This window comes from Glycine soja, chromosome 9, assembly GCF_004193775.1.
Source record: "Glycine soja cultivar W05 chromosome 9, ASM419377v2, whole genome shotgun sequence".
Lineage (NCBI taxonomy): Eukaryota > Viridiplantae > Streptophyta > Magnoliopsida > Fabales > Fabaceae > Glycine > Glycine soja.
The window spans coordinates 6045231-6071579 of NC_041010.1; the positions used below are offsets into that span (position 1 = coordinate 6045231).

At 27.8% G+C, this 26349-nt stretch overlaps 1 pseudogene; it reads right to left on the reverse strand.

Annotated features, from left to right (window-relative positions):
- Positions 1-6657: 6657 nt before the first annotated feature.
- LOC114367775 lies at positions 6658-8975 on the reverse strand (annotated as a pseudogene).
- Between the last annotated feature and the right edge of the window lie 17374 nt (positions 8976-26349).

Consider the following 26349-nt stretch of genomic DNA (forward strand, 5'->3'; position numbering starts at 1 on the left):
CAATTGTGAAACACCAGTGAACAAACATGACCTCGCCTTTGCCTTCTTCATCTTTCTTTCCTTGTGATTTTTAATTTGGGCCATGTTGGGATTTTCAGGTAGCGGATATATTTCATAATCCTCTTCCACAGCATCCCATAAATCCAAAGACTCCATGTAGGATTGGATTTTCACTTCCCAAAGATCATAATTCTCTCCATCAAAGATTGGAAGAGTTATGTGGGAAAAACTTGCTTCACCTTCCATGGTAGAGGTCCCGTAAGAATAAGGCTCTGATATCAACTGTTGGTTTTGTGGAGAAAATTATAAAAAAACAGAGGAGAGAAGAGAGACAATGCGTATGCGGAGGAAATAGAATTATTCTATTCTAATTCAAATTGTTCTCGGTAGCGATACAATAAATAGCAAAAGATAAACTAATTAGATAACAAGATATTAGGAAAACAGAATATTAAAACTAACATGCTCCTTAAAGATAGGAACCACTTATTGACTAGGCTAATCCATTAAAACTGCCTTACTCCTAAAATATAGGAAATCAACTTATTTACTAAATCCTATCTTAAAAATTGGAAAATAAAATATTATGCAGTTACAAAAGTATATCTTTAACACTTTTGATAGTCTGCCTTGTAGTTTTAACTTTTAATCAACCACCCATCTTTTTGTAGCCAAGAGCTTCTAAATGCTGTGGAAGCTGAAAAACGCTTAAGTTCAAGAACTGTATATTCACATGCATTCACGGATTCTCGTAGCCCCCTTCAACGACTTAACAGTGACCAAATGAGTGATATACCTAAGAATTGAAAGTGTTGTTCTGTTTTGTTTTGTTAATATTTATTTGTAGAGGTTATATGTCATTAAAATAAAATAGTTTTGAAACTTGCTTGGTCAAAACTCATGGAGGGTTTATCATGATTTCTAATTTTTTTTTCTAGATCAGACATCATGAATATCTTTTAACTTATTGGATTAGAGACTAATTTTTTTACGATCCTAGGTCATGATTTCTCTAATTTAGAACTTGATGCTATAGAATATTATTAAAGAGTTTCAATGCTAGCATGGTGGGAAATAATACCTTAACCGGGTTCAATTTGAAGCACAAGGTAGGAAAATGATGAAGGAATTAATTTTGAAAAAAATAAATACAAAGTGATTATGAACTTGTAAAATCAACTGAGGGCAGGAGATCGAAAAGGAAGTTTCAGGCATAGGGTGGACGGTAAAATTATGAGTAATTTTTTTTCTTCTGAAATAAGATAAATTGTTGTTGAGAATTAGAAATATCACTTATTAGTAACTAGTTGACTTATAATAAATGATTATTTTATTTATGTAATAAACAATAATTTTTTATATAAATAATAGTAACTGGTGTCCGTCTAAAAATGATCCCTAGGTGATCACCCACCTCCCCCCTCATAGGGTTGCCTCTATCTTTTATAGGTACCCACCCACTTTTCACGGTTGTTTGGTATTGTTGGAGAGCTCAAAATCATTAGAAGATTGACCTTAGACCTTAATTAACTCAAAAGCTTACATCAATCAGTATTCACCAGAGTTTGATCACAATCAATAACCCAACTCAGATGCATCATTGGTGTCATTAATGAAAATTCAGCAAATCAATTCCCACTCACTAATGTAAGAACAAAGAGACATATGGTTGAGGTCAACGTTGATGGTCCAAAAGAGGGTTAACTCACCACGAGTTTGAATTCATATGGTTTAAGCAAATTTGTTGGGGGTGATAGCTTAACTGCAACAAGAAAGCATGCATTAAGAGTTCTAATAGGTGTTGAAGCTTGGACAAGCTCTCAATATAATCAAATGGCAAAGGAAGTCATGTAACACCTAGAATTTCCTATATTTAAAATTAAACTTGATTGAACATAATTACAAGAGAAAACCTAAGTTTAGTTAATTAAATCAATATAAATAATTTTTCTGAGTTTCAATAGAAAATTCAACTCAAACTTAAACTGTGTGGTAAAGCAATGGTGTAGGATTACACTGTGAAAGTGGGTAAATAACTAAAAAAACCACGAAATTAATTTTAATTAAGTCATCCTAAATTTTATTTAATTATGACACAATAAATTAAAATAGTCATATTTTAATTCGATGCCAAATATGTGTTTTCAAAAAAATTTCCCGGAGTGGGAGAAAATTAATACTGTAAGCCTTATACAATTACTTTTTAATGTCCAACTAGTTTTAATGTATCATTAACATATTAAGTAAAGTGATTAGCACAATGAATTAAGAGAGGTGACAACTTTCACTATTTGGGGTTAAATGACCTTTACTTAATTTTCCAAAAAAAAGCTTACACCTACTCTATATATGCTAGAAAATTCAAAACAATGACTAGAAAGCCATTTCCCATAGCTTGGCCAAACCATCATTTACATTTTGGGAGGGAAATGCAATATTTTTAGGTCCAATCTATCCCCAAAAATAACCCTAAGACCAAAAGCTTTTTTCATAAGTTGTCGGTGCCCTAAATATTTGAGTCCATTCCGATATTAATTATGACTCTGTTTGTGTCACAATTACCTTCCTCATTTTCTTCTAAAATTTCACATTTTCTACTCATCCTAAACCTCCTCATGCATTTGATAAACACTAAGACACAACAAAAGAAAAATAATACAGGATAAATATTTAAGTAGTACAATTTTTTTTTTATCTAATGCATTGTTTGGTGGAATAATATGAATTTTTTTAAAATCAAACATGAAATAATTATAATTATTATATCTCCTTCACGCCTAACACTTATTCAGCTTAGTGCGTGAACAACAAATGATGATATGAGACTTAGGTATTTTCCAATAATAATATATTAGAGTCTTCATCTTCATCACTTGCATGAGTTTATCTTCTATCTCTTCCTCTAGGTCCGTACAAAATCTTCCCCTCACTCTCCTAATCCAATTTTCTGTCTTTCTTCATGGAAACCTCACTTTGTTAACATTTTTTTTTTCTGATTACGAGAAGCTAATTAGCCCCCAAAGCTTCAAGTTTCCTCCATTTTCCTACACTACTTCAAGCTTCCAACAAGCAAGTGTCTTCAAGGATAAGGAAGCTTACCCGTATTTCCCACTTTTCTACAATTTAAATTTTCTTAAAATGGTAAAGCTACTATTTTTGTGGGTTGGTTACTTTGCTTGACAAGTTTGATGTTGATGTTAGGCTTGAAATGATGGTGGTTTTAACTATTAGATAAAGTTTCTCTTGCCTTAAAATGCTAATCTTGTTATCCACATATTGTCTTGGCAAATTTTGGAGATTTTAATTTTGGGACTTTTGATACATAATACACTTTAAAATACTTAAGACATTTAAGAAAAAAAATGAATAAACATTTTCAGTGAATCCTTATATCTTGGAGCACTACACACAAAAAAATCCCGTTAAATACTATGAAAACATCGTACGGCCGGCCGTTCCTTTTTTATTATTATTTCTAGATCTTTTGTGAGTCATGCAAAATTAATAACGGAATGTAAAACAATCAATTATACAATAAATTCATTCAAATTCAGCATTTGAATAGATTTCAATTTTATTTCATAAATTTGAAAAGAAGAGATTTCACATGTAAATTAAAACCTATCAGATTGTTTATTGGAAAATCCCTTGTACAGGTGACAATATTCCTTTGGGATCAAATTCAGCTTTTCTATCCATTGTTGGTGTGTTTTGTTACCGGTAAGATATTCCGTGAGTCTGTAATTTCTCCACCTTATCAAACATTGGAGCTGTACGCAAAAGACTCGGCGTAGAAAACATCTTAGTCTGGTGTACGTAACTACTGACATCTTATCAACCCACATGAGAATTACACTCAATACCAATACATTGGTAGGCCTAAAATGAGTCTCCAAATGAAACTTTTTCGTTGAAAAAAAATGGAATTTTTCTAAACTAATAAAATTATTCATATTTTATTTAAAATTAATTTTTCATACATTTTGAGACGTAAAATTATTTATTAAATTATACTAATCAATTTTGAATATTTAATAAATTTATTTATAACCCCCTTTTTGATTCAATTAAAGTTTCAATGCGTTTCTTTTTTAATTTTTTGTTTGACTAGATTCATTTTTTCTATTTGACATTTATATATTTTAAAATAAAATGATGGTTATAAATCGAGATTAAAGAGAGAGGTTAGAACAAAAAAATATGATTAAATAAGAGTGAACAAGTGTAGATATATTGTACTAGCAACAACTATTGGTGAAGATGACTCGTCGACTCCGATGACGATTTTTTTTTTAAATATTGCTCTACTTTTTAGACTTAATTCAGGGGATTGCTATTTAATAAAAATACCAAAAATGTAAAAATAGTTACAAACTCAAAGGAGAGTTAGAGAGATGTGTCACTATTAGACTAAGAGAGAGAAAAAGTTTTTCTTTTGAGAGAAAGAGAGGGGAAGAGATGAAAAGTTAAAATTTAGAAGAGTGTTTATTGATTTATAGGACAAAAAAAGAGTGTTTATTGTGGTTGATACTACATGGACGGAAGACCTCAAATATTTTTTTCCCTTTGTTTTACTCTCTCATACCTACATATTAATTGTTATTAACCATTACAACACTCGAAATGAATACTCTGTTCGCTACACTTTTGGAAACCAAAAAATCTCTCATTAACTCATTTAATTCTTCTAATTTTGAATCAAAAAACAATAACACTCTTTTTTGATCCTATAAATCAATAAGCACTCTTCTAAATTTTAACTCTTCATCTCTTTCCCTCTTTTTCTCTCAAAAGAAAAACTCTTTTCCTCTCTTAGTCTAAGAGGGACACCATCTCTCTCACTCTCTCTCTTTCTCTCTCTCTTTGAGTTTTTAACTATTTTTGCATTTTTATCAAATAGCAATCTCCTAAATTCAGTCCAACAAGTAGAGTAAGATTTTCAAAGAAAATAGCCACCGGAGTCGACGAGTCGTCTTCACTAATAGTCGCTACTAATACAATATATCTATACTTATTCACTCCTGTTGAATTAGTTTTTTTTTTTGTTCTAGCCTCTTTCTTTAATCTTGATTTATAATCATTGTTTTATTTTAAACTATATAAATGCCAACTTGAAAATATGAATTTGGTTATTCGAAGCAAAAAAAAAAAGAAACACATTGAAGCTTTAATTGAATCACAAAAGAGGACTATAGATAAATTTATTAAATATTCAAAATTGATAACAATAATTTAATAAATGGTCTTGCATCCCAAAAAACCTCAAAAATTAATTTTAAATAAAATATAAAGAATTTTACCCAGTATTTTATTAGTTTAGAAAAAGACCCATTTTTTTTGTCAACAAAAAAGCCCCATTTTGAAGTTCGCTTTTGGCCTACCAATGTGTTGGGCCGGTCTTGATCTCACACATAACAGCATGGAGTGTTACCAGTGTTAGCACTGAGTCAGGGTCCTTGATAGCACATATGCTTAATATACATATATTAATAGCAATAAATTTATTTTTTTGATGGGCCTAAAGCCAGGGTTTGGGTTGTCTTATCCTTGGACCTGCCGTGGAGAATTATTAATGCATGTTGATTTAATTTAACCCTTACACATGTATAAAGCCATGTACATATAAAAAAAATTCACGTGTATTGCAAAAATAAAAAAACTTCTATCACATTTCATGAGTCATGTTACTATATATGTTAAAAAAATTGGTTTAACTATGTTTTAGTGCAGGAGGTGATTTTTTAGCCCTTAAAATTTAAAAATAATTCTTTTAGTCTCTAAATTTTGATAAATTATTTTTGTAGTCCTTGATATAATAAATTGACACTTTATATCGATTTTTAATACTTTTTGGTAGTTTTTAAGTATTTTGTGACAGTTTTAAAATATAAATTCAAAATGAACCAACATTATAATTTAATTTGAAAAATCAATCTATTTAATTTCTTGTCAAATTGGTTTCAACAACTTTTAAAATAAGTATAAAAATTAATCTTTGGTATCAAAACTAATTTTAAACAAGGTTTAATTATTGTTTTAGTCTATAAATTGGGAGTGTTTGCTTTTTTAGTCTCTAAAATTTAAAATGTTTTTTTTCTTAAATTTTGACAAATTACTCTTTTTAGTCTTTAGGATAATAAATTGATATTTTGTAATGATTTTTAGCTGTCATAAATTAATTTATATTTTTTAGCCGCCTGAATTTACATTTTAAAATTGTCATAGTGCTAAAAAAACCACTACAAAATACTAAAAATTGACATAAAATATCAATTTATTATCTCAGAGACTAACAAAATAATTTATCAAAATTTAGAGATTAAAAAAAATCATTTTTAAATTTACAGGACTAAAAAATACAACTACTAAATTCAAGGATTAAAATAGTAATTAAGCAAAAAAAAATTTAATAAATTGATGACCAAATTTAATGATAAAAATATTTTTGTCATTAATTTTTTATTGTAAAAATTGAATTCAGATACAGATACGTTTACAACAATTTATGCACAATGCTCAAACAATAATTGCATATAAATTATTTCGTGGCCAATTTTTTTTTTAATGTGCTTCTAATTTCTTGTTCGCTTTATAAAAAAATGTGGTTAAAAAGTTAATATTTTCTCTTATTTGTTATGCTTTTTTATTAGTGATGTGTCATTTTTCTGCATTGTAACTAGAAAGGAGAAGTAAAGGTAACATGTGATATTTAGATAATAAATTGACACTTCGTAAAATTTAAATAATCTAATAAACTTGTTTCGGTTCATTGGTTAGACTAAAGAGATTCCGGCAGCAATATTTTGCTTAAGAAATGTCCTTGAAGACACCATTGAAATGAGATTAGAGATCTTGGAACCCAGATGTTCAATCAAGGATGAGGAATTTTCGAAAGTCCTTTTGACCTAAGAACTAGCTCGGCAACATGAACTCTGTTTAAGAACTCTTCGTATGATGCATCTTTTTCTAACATAAATGTAGGTACAAAATTTAACCCTTTCACCAAATTCACAAGATCCTAATCAAGAAACAAGAATTATTAAGGTAAAACTTCAAATGTGATCGAAGAACAACACGACTAACACTTGTAGTACTGCATCTAAGTTTTGTTTAAATTGATAAATTTATTAAAAAAAATGGGTTGCTAACAATTTGAGTTGAGTGAGTTTATAGAAGGACGGATCCAAAAATCTATTAGGGGAAGGTCCAATTTTATTTTTTTTCTGTGGACACAATTAATTTGATACTACCCCCTCTTAATATATATACTATGTATACACATGAGAAGTCAGAAGTCCCTTCCTACCCCCTCTGTATCTGTCTCTATATTTAATGAATATGCACTGTCAGTGTAATTTTTTACAATATTAACCAATTATGTTTAGTATTGAACAAACTTACACATCCTATTTTTATATAACAATTATAGTACCCTTAAATTGCTTTTATAAATTCATTTGTCTTACAGATAAAAAAGTAAAATAAATAAAAAAAATAAAAGAAGTTCATATGAAATTAGATGACAAAAACATTTGTTTCAAGTTACCTCATTGATGTGTGCTTGAGAGTTGTTGTCATAGTATTTGACAAGCTCTAAGATGTAGACGATGCCATATTGAGTTACCAGTGTCGTTATCCTCTGTTGACCAGAAGCTGCATAAAAGGAAAGATCCAATGGTGGCTGATTCAATAGAAGCATACCTTCTACATAATCTGCTGCAATAATCTCATTTCTTTCACTGAACGAGATTAAATGTTCTTGGTCTCCAGAAAATGCAGTGAAGTTGTTGTATAGCAGGTGAAGCCATTTAACCTGCAAATATCCGACATAAAAAACTTTGTTAAAAGTAAATAAATGTTGAGTTAAAAAATGCATCCATTAGTTTTTAGTACAACTTTTTTTTTTTAAAAAAAAGGTATTATAATTTATAAGTGTTGTTATGATTTATAAAAATAGAAGTTCGAGAAAAATTTAAAAAATATTCAATAAAGAATTCCTCTTTAAGTCCCGTGTTAACACAATCATTTTTGGATTGCATCGAAAACTGATCTTTGATATTTTGATTATCAAAAGATGAAAATTAGATATCAATGAAGAAGATCAAATATCAAAATAGTCAATAATGAAAATTGAAGATAAAATTATTAATGGTAAAAATCGAAGATTAAAGCCATCGACGGTAAAGATTGAAGAAAAACTATCACTATTAGAAATTAAAGACTAAAGTCATCAACAATAAAGATTTAGTGAAAGTTTATAGCAGTTACAAATAGTTATAATTTGTATTTTATAAATATAGAACTTATATGTTGTAATAAGGGTTGATACTCAGTAAACATCCTCATATCTTAAATCTCTGCAATGCTCACAGATCGACGGGTTAGAACAATGTTTTCAATCATTTATTTTTTCCTCCGTAGAGTAAACTCTTTTTATTACTCTTTCTTCTTTCAATGACATCTTCCTCTTCTTATAACACCTTCCTCTTTTGATGTCTTTTTTTTCCTTCTTATAACATCTTTTATTTAATGCATATTATTAGTTTGTTGGATTATACTTGCAATTATATATTCTAAATCAAACTGAACATTAAAAATTGAATACATTGCTCTATGGTAAAGGACCTATTGAGAGAATATAGAGCCTTCAAAGGATGATTTTTTCTTCAAATATCTATGAGATTATGTTTGTTGACAAAAATAAGTACACATCCGGATATCAATCTCTTTGTACTGGATTATTGGTAGTTTTGCACAGAAAAGAAAATCTATATGAATGATGGGAAAATGATACTTGCCCTAGTAGGTGCAGCTCCTAGAGGTATTCTTGCTCTTGTTATCACCCCAAACTGACCTAATCCTCCAAGGACAGCATAAAATGTATCCGAGTTCTTCTCCTTAGAGCAAGTCACAAGGTCTCCTTTCCCTTTATAAAAGCCACATTTATACGTGGAAAACAAACATATACATTCCATGTGTTTACTAATTTCGAAGAGGGGGGCAACAAAAAAAGGGAAGGGAATCATTTATTTCAATGTGAACTCAAGCACCAAATGATAATAATTTTAAAATTTATATGAGCAACTTTTTTTGAAAGATCAAAATCAAATAAGTTACATTCAACCATTAATTAAACTTAAGAAGAACTTCTCCAAAAAAAAACTAAGAAGAATGAACACATTCAAAAACAATTCATAAATTCATCAAAATTTTAATTTATTTGAATTTATTTTGTCAATAATTTTTATCTCCCTCTCCCTCTTAATTGCCCTTTCTTTCTATTCTAAGAAACTAGTATTTTGTATGAGTGGATTGATTATCTTATTTCTTCACTACAGTGATTTAGTACAAATTGTTAAATAAGATTATTGAATATCATTTTTGAATGATATAATATTTTTTTATTCATAAAAAATAACTCAAATTTAGGGTCTAGGAATAATAACTTACATACCCTACTTAACCAACTAAATTAAACTCCCTTAATATATAATATATCAAATTTATACAACAATATGTATAAATATGAAAATTAAATTGCCTTGATATGATAATTTATGTTTCATTTAAAAAGAAGAACAAAGAGATTATCTTTGGATTAATCAAATAAAAGTTGACTTAAATTATTGACTTTGAAAACAGAGTTTTTTTTTTCTGCATGTGAAAATATTATAAGACATACAATATGGCAAGAAACATGGAGGCATGCTAATTAACTAATATATGACTGACTCGAGGATCTTGGTCGACAAGCCAGTTCCATTGTATTTCATGCCCGCAGTCTTATTTTGACTTTTTTTTTATTATTAAGAACTTATTTTGATTTTTTGACTGTGGAAGAATCTTGGTATATATACGGTGAAATCATTCGACAATTACAGTTAACTGTTTCTTTCATATTTTTAGTTATAATTTGAGATTTATATATTCTCTCTTAAACTTTCAAATCTTATGAGATACCTAACTTCTAAAGACTTTCCTTGTTTTTAATTTAATAATACAGTCAGATCGGCCATGCTAATGCTTTCTTTAAAAATATGATTTGCCTTTTTGAAAAAAAAATAATACGGTCAGATTTCCCCTTAAAAAAGACAACAGCAAAAATCTTTCATCAACATATTCTATACGTATTTAATGTAACTATATAATTATTTTAAAAATATATACGGTTATTATGTTACACAAAACTAACCAGAAAAGGTTAAAAACTGAAGAAAGTTAAAAAACTAACTTATTAAATTATAAGTGTTTGATAAAATTAGTTGTTGAAATAATTTAAAAGTGTGAAATAACTGAAAAATAATAAAAGTATAATTTATTTAAAAAAGATAAACAAAAAATTTGATAAAAATATTAAGAATAAAAGTAAAAAAATATAAAAAGTTAGAATTTAACGTTTTAAAAAATATCACTAAAAGTAGTGTTTTAAAAACTACTAAAAACTACTGAGAAATTACTAAAAAAATTTATTTACCGAATAATCAAATGAATTTTTCAACTAATAAAAATAACTAAAAATTATCTGAAATGTATTGCCGAATATAACCTAATATATATAAAAAAAAAATAATGATACGTGTATCATATATCTAGATATGTATTAAAAAATTATCAAACAAAATAAATATATAATTACAATTCTGCAATTTTAAGTTAACACAAATTTCATGAACATTACTAAAATTAAATTATAAACCATTTTCTTTATTAATTTACTTCCAATTATCTGCTATCTCATTCTTTTCTTGAAATCATCTATATAAGGACAATTATAATTTTTCTTAAATTGCACCCGATGTTTCTCCTTTTTTTTAGATTACTTTTACCCTCTTCTGTTAACGTCGTTAACTAACGTCAATTGAAATATGTGAGTAAACGAAATTGTTCTAACATCTTTGTTGCACTCGCACCCCTTGCATTTTTCTCAAATTATACCCGATATTCCTTCCTTTTTTTACATTACATTTACCCTCCTTCTGTTAACATTGTTAACTAATGTCAATTGAAATATGTAAATAGACAAAATTGCTCTAACATCTTTGTTAAATACTCAATAACAAATTAACAATTGACCTTGTGAATGGACCTTTCTTAAGGTAATAACAATTTTTCTTTTAATATATGACTCTTACTTAATTGTAGCTAACACTTGAAGAAGATGTAACTCTTGATTGAGACATTATATCAAACACTTAGCTGCCAAAAATAAATATTCCAAAGAAAGAAGTTAAAAACACAAATGCAGGAGCAAAACACTAAAATTTGAAACAAAAAATTTTATTCAATCAATAGACATTGTTGGGAACACATTAAAAAAAAACGCAACAACCAAATGACCCAACACATAAAAAAAAATAAAAGAAGAAGAAGAAGAAGGTGTTAACATATGTGTATCAATAAGGTGGGTTCACGTCTAACAAAAAGCTGAGTTCACATCCAATTAGAGAAAAAAGAAAAAAAATGAAGAGTGTTAAAATATTTTTAGGTTGAAAATAATGTCATGTCTTTTATGATGTTACGAGGAAGAAGATGATGGTATCTTAGACATAAATTTTTATTAAAAGTCATGTGATCAACATATGTTTACTTTCTGTTAAATTATTAAATAGTGTCTAGGAGGGAGGGAATCTAAGTGTAATGTGATTCTATGAACTAAACAATTAAGAGTTTTTTTAGGATGTAGAAAAGGAAAGGTGTCGGGTGCAATTTAAAAAAAAAACACGGAGATGTGAATATAATTTACTCTTATATTTGTATATTATATATTTATATACGACTTAAATATGACCTTCCGTCAAAAAAATATTTATATATAACTTAAATATGTTTTAATCTCTTAAATTTAAAATATTTTTTTATTTTAGTTTTACGATTAAAAATTATTCTTTTTAATATCTTAAATTAATAAAAAATTATTTTTAGACTCTCAAATTTAATTTGAACACACACATTGTGTAAATATAATATCGATTCTTGATGTGCAAGAAAAGTATGCTGATGAGGGATATATATCAAGTTAGTTGCATACATGGAAAAATTTACGAGTATATTAAAGAGGGTCAATTTTTTTTTTTTTTACATAATTACTAAATAATAAGTTAAAAATATTTTTTTATTAATTTTATGAATAAAATTGAAGATATAATCTATTACTAGAAAAACTTTAAACAAATATATAACAACTCAAAAACATGCTTTTCTTATATATATTTTTTAATAATATTATTAATTTTTTTTTCGTATATACAGAAAAGATTCTAAGGGAGAGGGGGCTAAGACCCCTGCTTGCCACCCTCTTAAATCCGTTCCTGGTTGCATCTTATTTAGGTTTAAGTAAGTCAAATACAAATAATTAATCAACCCAAGATAGAGGCGTGAGTCCACGTTCAAGGGTTGCATGCAACACATCAATCCACAATTGTTCACCACCCACATCAGCATAACACCCCAATTAACTACTCTTCCCATCATGATCACAATCAGCCACCAAAATCCCTAACCCATTTCGAAAATCATTGAGATTAGTTATATTTAACACCACCGCATCTCGTGCTATGGTGAAAGGGGTTGCAAGAGAGTTTGAGAATTTTATCAAACTTGAGATGTCACTAACTGAAGATGGCTCAAAAACTGCCAATGGGGTCATAATCGGTTGAGGCTAGTGAAGGGGTTTGAGGGTGATGACTAAGCTTTGGGCTAGTTCTTTGGGTACTTGGAATTGAAATTGTGCTTGTGTGAACACTAGTATGCTAGATAGCCATACAACAGCCATAGCAATGGAAAATGCTAAATTACTCGCCATTTTTTTTTTTTTTGGGAGAGAAGATATGAGTTAATTTGGTTATTGTGTGATTGCTTTGAATTGGTGTGTTTATATAGGATAGAGACAGAATCGAGAATGAGAATGTCATATGAGATAATACATTATGATGTATTCAATATTGATGTTATTGGGCACGTAATAAATTACTATTTTTTATGTAGAAAAAAATAGAGCAATCTTAAAACCCAAACCTGACATGTCTTTTGTATGGACAAAGACAGAGAGAGATAAATCCGCCTATATTACGTCCATTTTTCTACAATATTACACTATTTTTTAAATATATATATATATATATATATATTTATATAATTGATTAATTATAACAATTAAGGTGATTATGACAGATGCATATTTTGATTTGAATAAGTTACGCTAATTACGACTAGTATATGTGTGTAAAGATAATTATATTATTTTAATGTTTGCATTAATTAATGTAACTATTATTATTCTATATAATCAATGTGATTACATGCAATCTAACTTTATAACTAGTGCAGTAACTCGTGTGTTAGAAGAGTATTCGGTTTACAGTTTACAATTTTTTAATATATTTTTTAATTTTATATATAAGTACATATAAATCAATCTACTATATATATATATATATATATATATATATATATATATATATATATATATATATATATATAAAGATTGTGTTCCATACCATGACCTCATATTTATTTTTTTCAAAAAAATATTAAATATTTTTAATTTAAACAAATATAATTATGATAATTAATTTGAACATTCAAATTTTATATTTATTTTATTTTTTTGAATTCATTTTTTTTGTGAATATTCAGATTTTAATGGATATATTAAATGAAATTAATTACATTTGATTTCAATGGATATTTATAATTATGATAAGTTAATTACTTGGAATCAATCTCACGATTTCAAAATGCAATCAATTTCATTTTAATTTTGTAAATTCATATTAACATATTAGTAATTATTATAATTGATTAATTGATTCATATGTTAATAGATTAATACATTTAATTATAGTAACTATAATTATAATTATATCTAAACGAAATAGAATTTCACAACTGATTATATATGTTCATTGATAACAAATCAAGCCATTAAATCTTAAAATGATTTTTTCCTATCATAATAAATAAAAATAATAATCATTTTTATCAATTATTTTGTAACATGTGCATAAATACAAATATTTAAACCATAATCACTCGATCAATAATAATAATATTTCTCCATTTCTATAAATTTGGATTTTAAGGCGAAAATTCACACAATACTCTTTTTCTCTCTTCAATTCCATTTTAATGCTTCTTTCTTCTCTTCTTTTTCATCCTGCTTGTCAACTCTACGATATGTTATATTTCATACTCCTATTATTTTCAATTTCATTTTTATTACTTTCTTTTGAAATAACTATCTATTGACACTTTTTATTTCTTTTATTTTATTCAGTTTCATTAGAGAAAATGTATTGACATTTTTATTCTTTTCCTACGGTAAGTTTTTTTATTTTATTTTTGTTTTTCAATTTTATTTGAATGTTTTTTTACACAATTTGTTTAGTATTTAAAATTTCTTTGTTAATATTATTTTTCTTTCTCTCATGATACGTGTCCATATCATGAGAGAAAGGATGTCTGCAATATTGAGACTCTTGCAAGGAGTGTAAATATCTGAAATTTATTCAGGAACTTTCCTCTTCCAATTTGAAAATCATGTTGATATCCAAAATTTATATATATATATAAGGAGAGATTCATTTGCTCAAAAAAAATAATTTTTTTAAAATTACTTCTCATCTTTATTATTTATTTTTTTAAAATTCAATAGTTGTGAGATGAAAAAATAATGTCAAAAGAGTTATTTTTGGAATAAAGATCGAGATTCTTTCTCTTTTTGTGGAAATGTTATAATATGGGTCATATCTTGTCAACCAATATCTATGAAAATGTTATATATTTGAAGATAAAATAAAAATTAATTTCCTAATTTTGCTTTCTCACAAATTTATAGTTATCTATTGTGTTGATTGATTATTGTGACAAATGTTTGGTTGTGGATGATGCCAAAAGGTTATTGTAGAAACTAGAAATTATTGTGTTTAATTGTGTTTGTGTATTATCTTGACATGTGACATGGAGACTTTAAGGTGATGATCCTTTCTATTTTTTCTTGATTTTGATAGTAAATTTTATTATTTAATTTTTATGATTTTATAAATTTTACTATTTATTTTTTTTCCGTAAATTTTATCATTCAACTTTTATCATTTAATGAATTTTATCATTCAACTTTTCTTTTTGTGAATTTTATTATCAAACTTGGTTTAAATACATTTTTTATCCCTACAATTTAACGGTTTTTTCATTTTCTGCAATTTTTTTCTTTGTTATAGTTTTTGTAAAATGTATTTATCTTATTTTTCGTCCTTAAAGTCCTTTATACAATATTTTAACATTTAAAAAAAATACTTTTAATAGTGAAAAAATGTTGTCTATCTAAAGATTTAAGGATGAAAAACAAAATAAATACATTTTATAAGGATTAAAATAATTTTTTTTACAGAGATGAAAATTAAAATAACGCTAAATTACAGGAAAAAAAATATATTTAAGCCATTAAACTTTCACTATTTTGCAAATTATACCACCAAAATTTTCAACTTTTGGACATTTTACCATTACATTTGTATCAAAACAACATATTTTATTCACAAAAAAAAATGATGTAGTTGTTTTTCTTTAACAATTTTTTGTGACATATGAGTGATGATAAAATGTACAAAAATTTAAAAAATTAGATGGTAAAATTTACAAAAATAAAAATTGAATGATAAAATTTGTAAAATTATGAAAGTTGAAAAATAAAATTTGCAATTAAGTTTTTCTTCTTGTTCTTCTTTTGTATAAGGCAATTTGTTTGAGCTAGCTAAACAAAATTATTATGAAGTATAGTTTTTTTTTAATATTTAACATAGTTGTATCTCCAAAATTCGAACTTAAGAATTATAAAATAAGCTAAAATATTCAATATAGTAGATTTACGTGCTCTCAGTGACAGCGAGGATTGCTTAATATATATAGTATAGATAGATAAATTATGAATAAGAATTAAATTAAATCATAAATCTTTAAAATGAAAAAAATTTCTCAAAAGTTTTAGTTTTTTTGAGTAAAAATGCATGTTTCTTAAAATTAATTGAATCTACATTCAATTATTTTAATAATAATTGTAATATTAAATATAACTATATAAAAATTTTACTTTTTAAAAATCTCAAAAATTATTTTATTTAATAAAATTTTATCTCAATAATGACTTACTTATATTTTTAAGAACTTTTCTCAAAAAGTGTTTGGCCTAGCTCTTAATTTTATGGAGAAAAAAAAAGTTGGGTCAAATTAGTATCAACAACAAATATTAGCACAAAATTTGCATACCTTGAAAGTTTCTTGATTTGCCTCCTTGGTCTCCTAACTAACTACTTTCTGTTTCAAGCCAATGAAATAAATAAAAAGAGACATGCAGCCACCATTCTCTTACTCTAGCTCCCTCTCTTGTTGGTGTTGCCTTCGAACGTTTGCTTTTCTCGTAAGCATTAACTCTTCCTTTGTATTCTGTGTTCAAATTTGTAATATGTATTCTCAAAATATATGCCAATTGTATTATTTTTTTCATGGCCAAATGTTAGTTTGTTAAAATGTTAGTTTTGTTAGCAAAGGGAATCGAACCATGACCTTGTTTTTTTTTTTGTTTCTTTTTCCCTTAAGCATCCAACCAATCTTAATATTTCCTTCAATTGTATCACTTTTCTCTTCTCGAATTTGTAAATTTTGGGTTTGGTTAATTTTGCAGTTAGAAACATTGTGTAATCTTCTGTTAATGGGTTTCAATCAAAGATCTGATTTTTCTTATTTTTATTACTGAATGCTGATATTGTAATCCATGTTATGCATATAAGCATGGCAGTGACATTGTACGACCTTAGCTCTGCCTCTGGGTTGAAGAAGCTTGATCAGTACCTTCTCCCACGCAGTTATATCACTGGATATGTATATGTCACTAGCTTCTTTTTTTTTTTTTGAATTCTTGTTTCTTATGTATTGTCTCCCTTTGCATGTGTTTTTTTAGGTACCAAGCTTCAAAGGATGATCTCACTGTTATTCAGCATTGCCAACTGCTCCATCACATGAATATGTGAATGTGTCCAGGTGGTACAAGCACATTGATGCCTTGTTGAGAATATCGTAAGTTCGCTCGCTTCCCATGACTTACATGCCAATTTAATGAATAATCAAACATAATGTGATGGTTCATGCATGTTGGTGTGTTATGCAATTGTTTTATCTGCTTCTGTATTGCTGAGTTAGGATGATGATTTGGTAATCTGAGTGACTCAGTTATATTTTTCATCATGAATGCTTTACAGTTTGTTATCTTTTATACTAATTTTGTGTCTGCACTCTATAGTGGTGTTTCTGGTGAGGGATCTCTTGTTGCAACTCCCCCAACTGCTGACACAAAGGCAAGTATTTTCCCAATGATAAAATGTGGTTGATTAATTTCTTGTTTCCTTTTCACATTATGTGCCTTAACTCATGGTTGGTTCATCTTTGTCACTTACTCATTATATTGTCTTTGAACTTTATACTGCCCCCTCCCCTGACCATACATACCACTTTGTGAGGGCATTGATTTTGTGCTGATTCCATTCTCAACAGCTGGAAAGTCATCTGTTATGTTGGATGTGAAACCTTGGGATGATGAAACTGACATGAAGAAGCTCGAGGAAGCAGTAAGATCTATTGAGATGGAAGGGTTGCTTTTTGGTGCATGTATGTTCTTATTGGCATTTTGTACATGTTTTGAACTTTGCCAACTGTTTTCATTTTGATCAATTTCATAAAATACTTGAATTATAAGATTCAATATACTGTAATTTGTAAATGTTTAAAATGCTGTTCACTAGTCTTTGACTCCTTTACCATCATGTTTGCATTGCTTAGCCGTTTTTTCTTTTTCGCGATTCTGATTTTGGTTTTTATTTGTGTCGTGGCCAAACTTGTTCCTGTCCGGTACGGTATCAAGAAACTGCAGTTTCTGTCGACGATCGTATTGAGGAACGTCTCACAGTCGAGCCCATCAATGAATATGTCCAATAAAATTTGTAAGCATTTTTAGTGGCTTTTTTTCTCCTAGTAATTCCAAAGGGTTGGTTTTGTATTTGGTGATAACACGCATGCATATCTTTGTTATATGGTTTTACATCTTGTTCTAATGCTATTTCATAACCTTTGTAGCAGAATTTACAATCGTGGGACTTGGAGATCAAGGCAACCAGAGGAATTGCAAATTTTAGAAAGTGTGTTCTAGGGGAACTACTCTGAATTGAGAATTTTTGTTATTAGAAACCTACTTGTTATTGCTTTTATATATTAACAATAATGAGTGTCTCCACCTATGGTTTAGCTCTTCAATTTCTAAATTTTTTATTTATGATATGATTTAGCCCATTTTATATTTAGCCAGGATTTGCAGATGATGTGCTGACTTGATTTGTGCTATGCTTCACGGCAAATGGGATACATGCTTTAAGAAATGAAAATGTTAAAAAAAAATTGTAGAACGTGCCCTTGTAGCTTAGTTATTGATGGATGAATGAGAAATGTGATGCTTCAAAATTCAACTGGATAAATGAAGTTCCCAAAGGTCCAAAGAAATAAAAAAGTTGCCAAAGATAAAATTAAGTGTCGTCTTTACCTTCTTATCGTCAAAACCATATAACTCAGCAGCCAGAAAGTATCAGTAGTAACTCTAAATTACAAACAGCAGAAAGCATAGTAAAGATCAAGCAAACATTGTTTTTAAAGCTAGAACTAGAACACGTAGAGTCTTAATTTTCAGCTTCAAATGATTGCAGAAGACACCTTTTGCAAATCTCAAGTTGATTAGGGAGGACAATAAACTGGCTGATTTGTTAGCCAATCTTACTTTTATTTATAGTAACATGTGGTGGATTAAGGATATTCCCTATCAAGCACTTCTAATAGCTAATGCTGATGTACAATTCTTTATCCGAATAAAATTTCTAGCTTTTACCCTAAAAAAAATATTGCACTATATATAACAGAATGCATATGTAACATGTGCAATAATTTCTTCTCAATTTTTTGAGAAAAAAAATATTTCTAAAAATACTTGTGTTCCCAAACAGACCTGGCTGGAAAATGCACTAGATGTCATTGCTAATGAAACGAAATGCATGCTTTTGGTTATTAAACAGTTTGATCAACGTGCTTCAGAGTTGCTATTGCCACACAGAAGTCTTGGCTGCTGAATTATTGCACATGCCAAGGCCAATATCATAGTTTGGTATGTGCTAGGAGAAGATTGGACTATATAGCCACCCTAGGTAGCTTCTTACAATCAAAAGATCCTTTACAGTAAAAATAAAATGCAAGGATCGAATGATCTTATTAGGTATAAAAAGTTATTTATTCTGTAATAAGAAAATAAAATTATAACTACAGCTCCGTATGAAGGTTTAATTTTGATGGGAACTTCCCACAATCCCCGTTGCCACTGAAAAATTCTTTCACACCTAAAATCTGGTCTATATTCTATTGATCACCTGTATCTTCTTAGAATCTTAGTCCCCACAATAATTTGTTGTTAGGCCTAATTAAACTTAAAACTTTGGAATTACATCCCATCTAGAGTAAAAAAATGTTTATCATTCATTAAGTTTTTTGTACTATTGAGTGATTGAGATTATTTTAAATAAGAAAGAATGCATAACTTTGTTTTTAGAAAACTTTTTTTTATCTAATATCTACATATAGCTATCTCTTATAGAAGGCAATAAATTATATAGTAGTTAGCATCCATGAGTTAGAATGTTCATTATATGTTATATTTATTTAAAAAAATTTATTTAATTGCAATGAGTTTCATATTATGCACTCAACCTTATAAGCATGCATCACTATATATAGGTATCCCTATAAGCACTAAACCTACATCCTATATATACACGATAAAGTTTTTTAATTTCTATACATAAAATTTTCTAGTTAATTTTTTGTCTTGCATTCATAAGCTTGGCTTGCACACTTGGACTTGTATATATCATCACACGTGAAAAATGGACAATTATTATTACATATGAAAGTCCAATTTTTGAGGAAAACAACACATTCTTGGAGAATCGGTTTGCTTAATTTGAAACTGATGTTGCTGTCATCCACATATAGTGAAAGCAAATCACACGTATTTAATTAGCGTGGTCCAGAACCTAAATTTTGTTTGACATTCGATGTTATGATAAATATATGCATGTGTGCCTGCAATGTAAAAGCTCCTTAGCATTCTCATCCATTCTCCTTTTCATTTCACTTAAGTCAAGAACTGTGACATGAATGCACCTTGCCCAAGGCAAACTCAGATCCACATTAAGGGAAAGCGATACATCATGTGAAAGCCATTTATAGGCTAATGTTATAGAAAGTAGGGCTGTTTTTCTTATTTTAATTTGCCCAATTTCTCTCTGTGATGCTGCATGTATAATATATAACTTATATGCTGTGAATATATATATATATATATATATATATCTTATGCAGATATGTTTTTTTTTATATAAAAAACATACAATAGTTAACAATTTTACTATAAATAACAATCTATCTAGCTATGATTAAATGTTGGTGTGAAAAAAAAAATATTATCAATGCATTCTAATTAAATTCTTGATGCATTAATTCCTTCTTTCTTTGTTAATTGAGGTGAGAAAAGGGAGAAAGGAAATCATGGTTTCTCATCTCACTTTTGAACCACCAACAAATGGTTAATCCAATTGGTAATGGGCTTTTGGGTTCCTTAAGCAGCCAGGATTTTAAATCCTGGCTTTTGTCTATGAAAAAAACTTAGTTAGGGACAACTTACTTTTGAGTACCTTTAGATTTCCCAATAATCTCAATGAGTAATGAGGAATACTCCTTGCAATCATATCTCATTTTTTAAGTTTTATTTAAACATTCAAATAATTTAAAATTTAAGATCATTAATTAAATTGAATATATGTATATAGTTTTAAATATATTTTTAGTCTATAAATAATTTTGTTTAATTTTGATTTTTAAATGTATATTTTTAGTCTTTGTCTTTCATGACCCAAAATTCAGAATTTATGATTGGTCAAAAGTAGAAACATCTCTCTAATTTTAAAACCTATCATTTACCCTTTAAACACAATTTATTTTTATCAAAATACACAGTATTGTATTGATCAAAACAAAAAATTTCAAAAGTTAAAATCGGTCTCCTTTTATAAAATAATTATATGAATTTAAAATCTAAAATTTATAATTTGTTTACAAAATTCATTTTGAAATTCTTATCAACATTGTTAGATGGTTTTCAGAAGGTACTTTGATTATTTCCATAAACAATTCAACAGTAGTAAGTTTTGGTAATATTTTTTTGGTGAAAGTAAGTTTTGGTGATGAAATAAACAAAAATGGCTTTAATTAAAGAAAAGTAGCCATGTCAAGATATCGCAAGGATTACCTAATCCTTCAGAATTGGAGTCCTATATTTATATTAACATATACATTTCCATATCTAGATTCAATAATTAAAGGTTAAATTAGTTTTTTTTCCATCTAATTTATTAGTTAGATTCAATTTGGTTCTTTAATTTTTTTTTATTCAATTTAGTTTTCTAATTTTTTTTAGTTCAATTTAATAATCTAAATTTTAAAATCAATTTAATTTTTTGAGAAATATTCATTTTGTGATGGTTTAAATCACTTAGTGACAGTTTTAATCGCTACAAAAGATGATTTCTTACAATTTATATTAAAGGATTAAATTGAATCAATTTAAAAAATTAGAGGATTAAATTAAAAAAAATTAAAAAAACCAAATAAATCTAAAAAATAAATTAAAAGATTAAAAAATTAACTTAACCATAATTAAAATACATCACACCACCCAGGGCAAATTGGGCCTTGGACAAATCATGGCAAACATCAAGCTCCTAACATCACTTGAATAGGGAACTAATTATTTTTATAATCCTTCATTTTTATTAATACCAGGTTCAGAGAACTAATTATTTTTATCAGCAATAAGATAATTTGTTTAATCTCATCAAGTCATAATTTATGTAATTTACTCAAATACATGTTTCTTGAAAACAGGTTCTTAAGGTTTTTTTTTTTTTAAATCACAAATATCATTACTGAAATTAATCTTATTTGAGTTTGGTAGGATCATTATAAGTGATAAAATTCTCCATCAAAGTATTTAACATAGTTGCATATCTCGAACTCAAACACAAAATCTTTAATTAAACTGAAATAATCTCATGTCAATTGATCCATATATTTGATGGTTAAAACTATGTTTCTTGAATACAAATTTGATTTGGGAGAGAAAGGAGAAAAATATGAGAAAAATTTAGTGCATCCCATAACCCACAATTTTTATACTATTTTAATTTTAAAAAAAATCAATTATATATTTTGATCCTCTAACCCAAACAAAATATTAAAGAAAAAGATTGTGATAATATAGAGGTTCAAGGTCGGGGTGGCAATGACATATATCTTGGTCATGATCATACATTGCGATGGATATTTGTTGGGAGTGCAAACTCTGGGGCACAAGGCGATTTCATGAACAGAGGTTAGGAGTCATATTTTATGGACGTGGCTTCATGGGTCTTGGCTTTTGTGGCAGTAAGATGCATACAATAGTTTTAAGTTTTGGGTCGACAATTTCCGATAAGGTTTGAAAGGAAGTCGTCGGCAAGGATGACACGGGGTACGGTTGTTGCTATGTTGTCTTGAGTGTTGTTGGCAAATTTGGATTCTGGGATGGAGGTTGAGATTTCTGGGTTTTAATTTGTTAGAGATGTTATAATGACATTAGCACATGTTGTGTTCAATGTTGCCTTAATTGGTTCTGCATACGGATTGTAGATATGAAGAACAACAACTGAACAAGATGTGGTACGGTTTGGGTTGATGGTACTCTGAAATTTCTAAGATTTCTTACATAATTGTATTTCGTGAATCGTGATATTTGCATAATTGCCATCGTCAAAATAAAGGAATGTTTTTTGGTAACATTTAAGTTTATGGTTTAAGTTTATGTTTGGTTTACTGTTTGAAATGTTATCAAGTATATTCTAATGCAGATCCATCATATGAAAACAAAATAAATGAAAAAAGTAAGGATTATGATTTATTAACAAATTTTGGCTAACAAAACTGAAAATTAAACATGTACTAACTTATTCTTCATTTTCTTGATTATGTAAGATTGTTCCAATTTAGCATGAGGTTGTTTTAATTTTATCAAATAATCTCAAATTTAAGTATATAGATATGTAACTGCGTTAAATAGTGGGATAAAGAATTTTGTTTTCTATAATAATCATATTTAATTCAAATATGATTATCTAATTTATGTCTTATGATAAAATGAAATGTAATTGAGAGAAAAACTTCATTAAAAATAATCAATCAAATTTTTTGATAAAAATTAATTAGGAATAAGCAGTTGAATATTACATTTTATATTAATATTATAGGTCAAAAAAACACTTAAATCAAATATGATTACTAAAGATACAAATAGCCTTAAATAAAATATAACCCTTATAATTTATGTTTTTTATTTACCAAAATAGAAAAATATTTTACAAAACAGTAAGATCCCTAACTATTTTTTAATTTTTTTTTCTCTTATTATTTTTCTTTCTTTCTTTCTTTCTTTCTTTCTTTCTTTCTTTCTTTCTCGTTTTCACTTTACAACTAATCATAGCATTAATAACAAAGAGAAATGATGGCCTTTAATTTTATTGTGGAATATACTATCTGTAAGCTCATCCTTATCCCTTATTTTTCTTCCTTAGCCCCACGCACGTTGCAAGTTCTTCTAAATCCAAAATCATCAACTGTTTGGTGATAACACTTGTTTCCTTCTAGTAATAAAAATAATCCTTCCTTTATTTATTTATTATCCTGACAAAATACAACGGAAACAATTAGTTTTTTTTTAATATAATAAAAGCATAAACATAAGTATAAATACAATAAAGTGAATAATCAATTTTGAATTATTTCAGAGAACTCAAGTATAAAAGGTTTGTTTGCCCATATTTTGGCATTTGTTTTTTACCTTCTATGTCATAACTCATAAAAACAATTAAATCAAACTTACCATAGAAAGTTAATAAATAAGAGACATAGAAAGCAAAACTTAAAAAACAAAATACTAAAAAATGAAACTTCACATCAATTATCTACTCTTTTCCTTAGTCATTTATCATATCACAAACGTCTAGTATTTTTCTCCTAAGAAAATATATAGTGGAACTTTTCTGGTTTTGTAAATAATAACGTATAAGTTTGTAGCTTACTACTACATAATTAAGATGACGAATGATTTATTTACACAACATTGGATATTTCAGGGTACAGTTCAAATGAAAGTAGTAGTTTGAGTGAGTCCAGTGCATGTTCCTCCAGTACATAAACTATTTAAAAAACAATTACGTGGAGGGTTGATAAACAATATTTTATGTATGTCTAATATAAATTCAAACATATTTGGGAACATTATTGGAAGAAGACAAGACCAGAAAAAACATTCGATCTAAAAAACAATGGCTTTTGCTTCGGGATCGTGCATGCCCGTGTTTGAAAACGAGATACCCGGAAAAAAAACAACAAAACAATGACGTTTGGATCAAACTTGAAATCTCCAGTGTCATTTCGGAGAGATTTGTTGCTCGATGCAATTAAGGAGATTTCAGTTGTCACCTTCTTGCCTAGGCAAGGGAACTGGGCAATGGGAACACCATGGTTCCTAACTGGTGGGCATTACCTTGGGAATTGACTACACAACAACCAAGGAATCTTTGGAAAGATATGGTCATTAATCCCAAGGAGATGATACAGTAGTGAGGGTTTTTTTTTCTTCTATAATGTGGACATGTTACCAATCTCTTTAACCCCAACAAAACAAGAATGAATGGATATTCATCTTGGGTATTTTGGAATTTTGTGTCAAGTGATATAGTGATGTTTTATAAACACGTTTCGCTTAGCTAGGCAAAAACTGACAAATGGTACTGACTTTTTTTTCTTCTTTCCATCATTTTTTTATATACAAATTTTAGTATGTTAAAAGAGTAGTTTTGTTAGTGAAGAAAATTAAATTCATAACTTTTTTTTTCTTTTTCGTTTTTCTGAAGTAACTGACTAATCAACTTCTTTTTTGGTAAAAATTGACTGATCAACTTTGATCAATTTTAATAGAATCTTCATTTTTAATTATATTTATTTTTTACCTATAAGATTTAAATTTAAAATCTTAATTAGAAAATCAAATTCACTTGGACTAACGAAAAAATTGGTAAATGGAATTGGTGACTAAACCTCTTACCTTTTTCTTGTCAACTTTAACTAGATTCTCAAACATGGGCTGGTGCACCTAGGCTAAAACGAAAATCCGGATTCAACTGACCTACTACCCTGCTACATTTTTTATTTGTTCATTAATACATAAATTTTATAAAAAATATTCTATTCTTAATAAGTTTTCACTCTTTTATATAATAAATTTATAAAATATTTAAGAATTGAATAAAGATATAACTGTAAAAAAGAGAGAGAATAAATTTTAAACTTAAATGTTTTTTAGTTCTTGTAAAAATGGTAAATATAGTCTTAGTCTGATGAAAAAACATTTTGTTGATCTTTGTCTTCCTAATTTTAATTTTTTAGAAAAAATAATGTCAATTACCCCTTAATAATATGACAAGCATTTAGTCATATCATGTCTATGATCCTCGGCATGTAACATAACATGTCTATCTATATATATCAAATCATTATTAAATGATGATAAGAATCATTAATTTTTAAAAATAATTCTAAACCTCAAAAATGATAAATCAATCATATTTGTGAGAATTAAAAATATATTTTTAGTAGGAAATTGAAGTACAAACTACAAGCTGGTTAGACACGTTTCCATGACAAACACAGTTCCACGGAGTTATCCACGGACAAATGGCCCATCCCAACGTGGGAAGAGAAAGAAAAGAGGATCTAGACATAGATTATGGTACCCATCTATGTACTTCCTATCTGCTAGCAATCGACTTGTGTCCTGGGAATGGGACCATTTTTGTGTTAGACTTTGAAAAAAAAATATGGTAAATTAAACTATTCTAAGTTTCTACCTATTATTTACGGTTACTGATAATTGATATATATTTTAATTATGATGTTATATTTATAGGCTTTATTAATAATTAATTTTTATTAGAAAATTTGATTGATTATATTTAGTGAAATATTTTTTTATTATATTTTTTTTATCTATGAGACTTAAACCTTAAAGGAAATTGACTACTTGGATCACTTTTTGATATACTTGATATTTTTTTCTTAATTCTCTGGTTTAATAGAGAATTTTTTTTTACTAATTTAAAGTTTGGCCAAAAT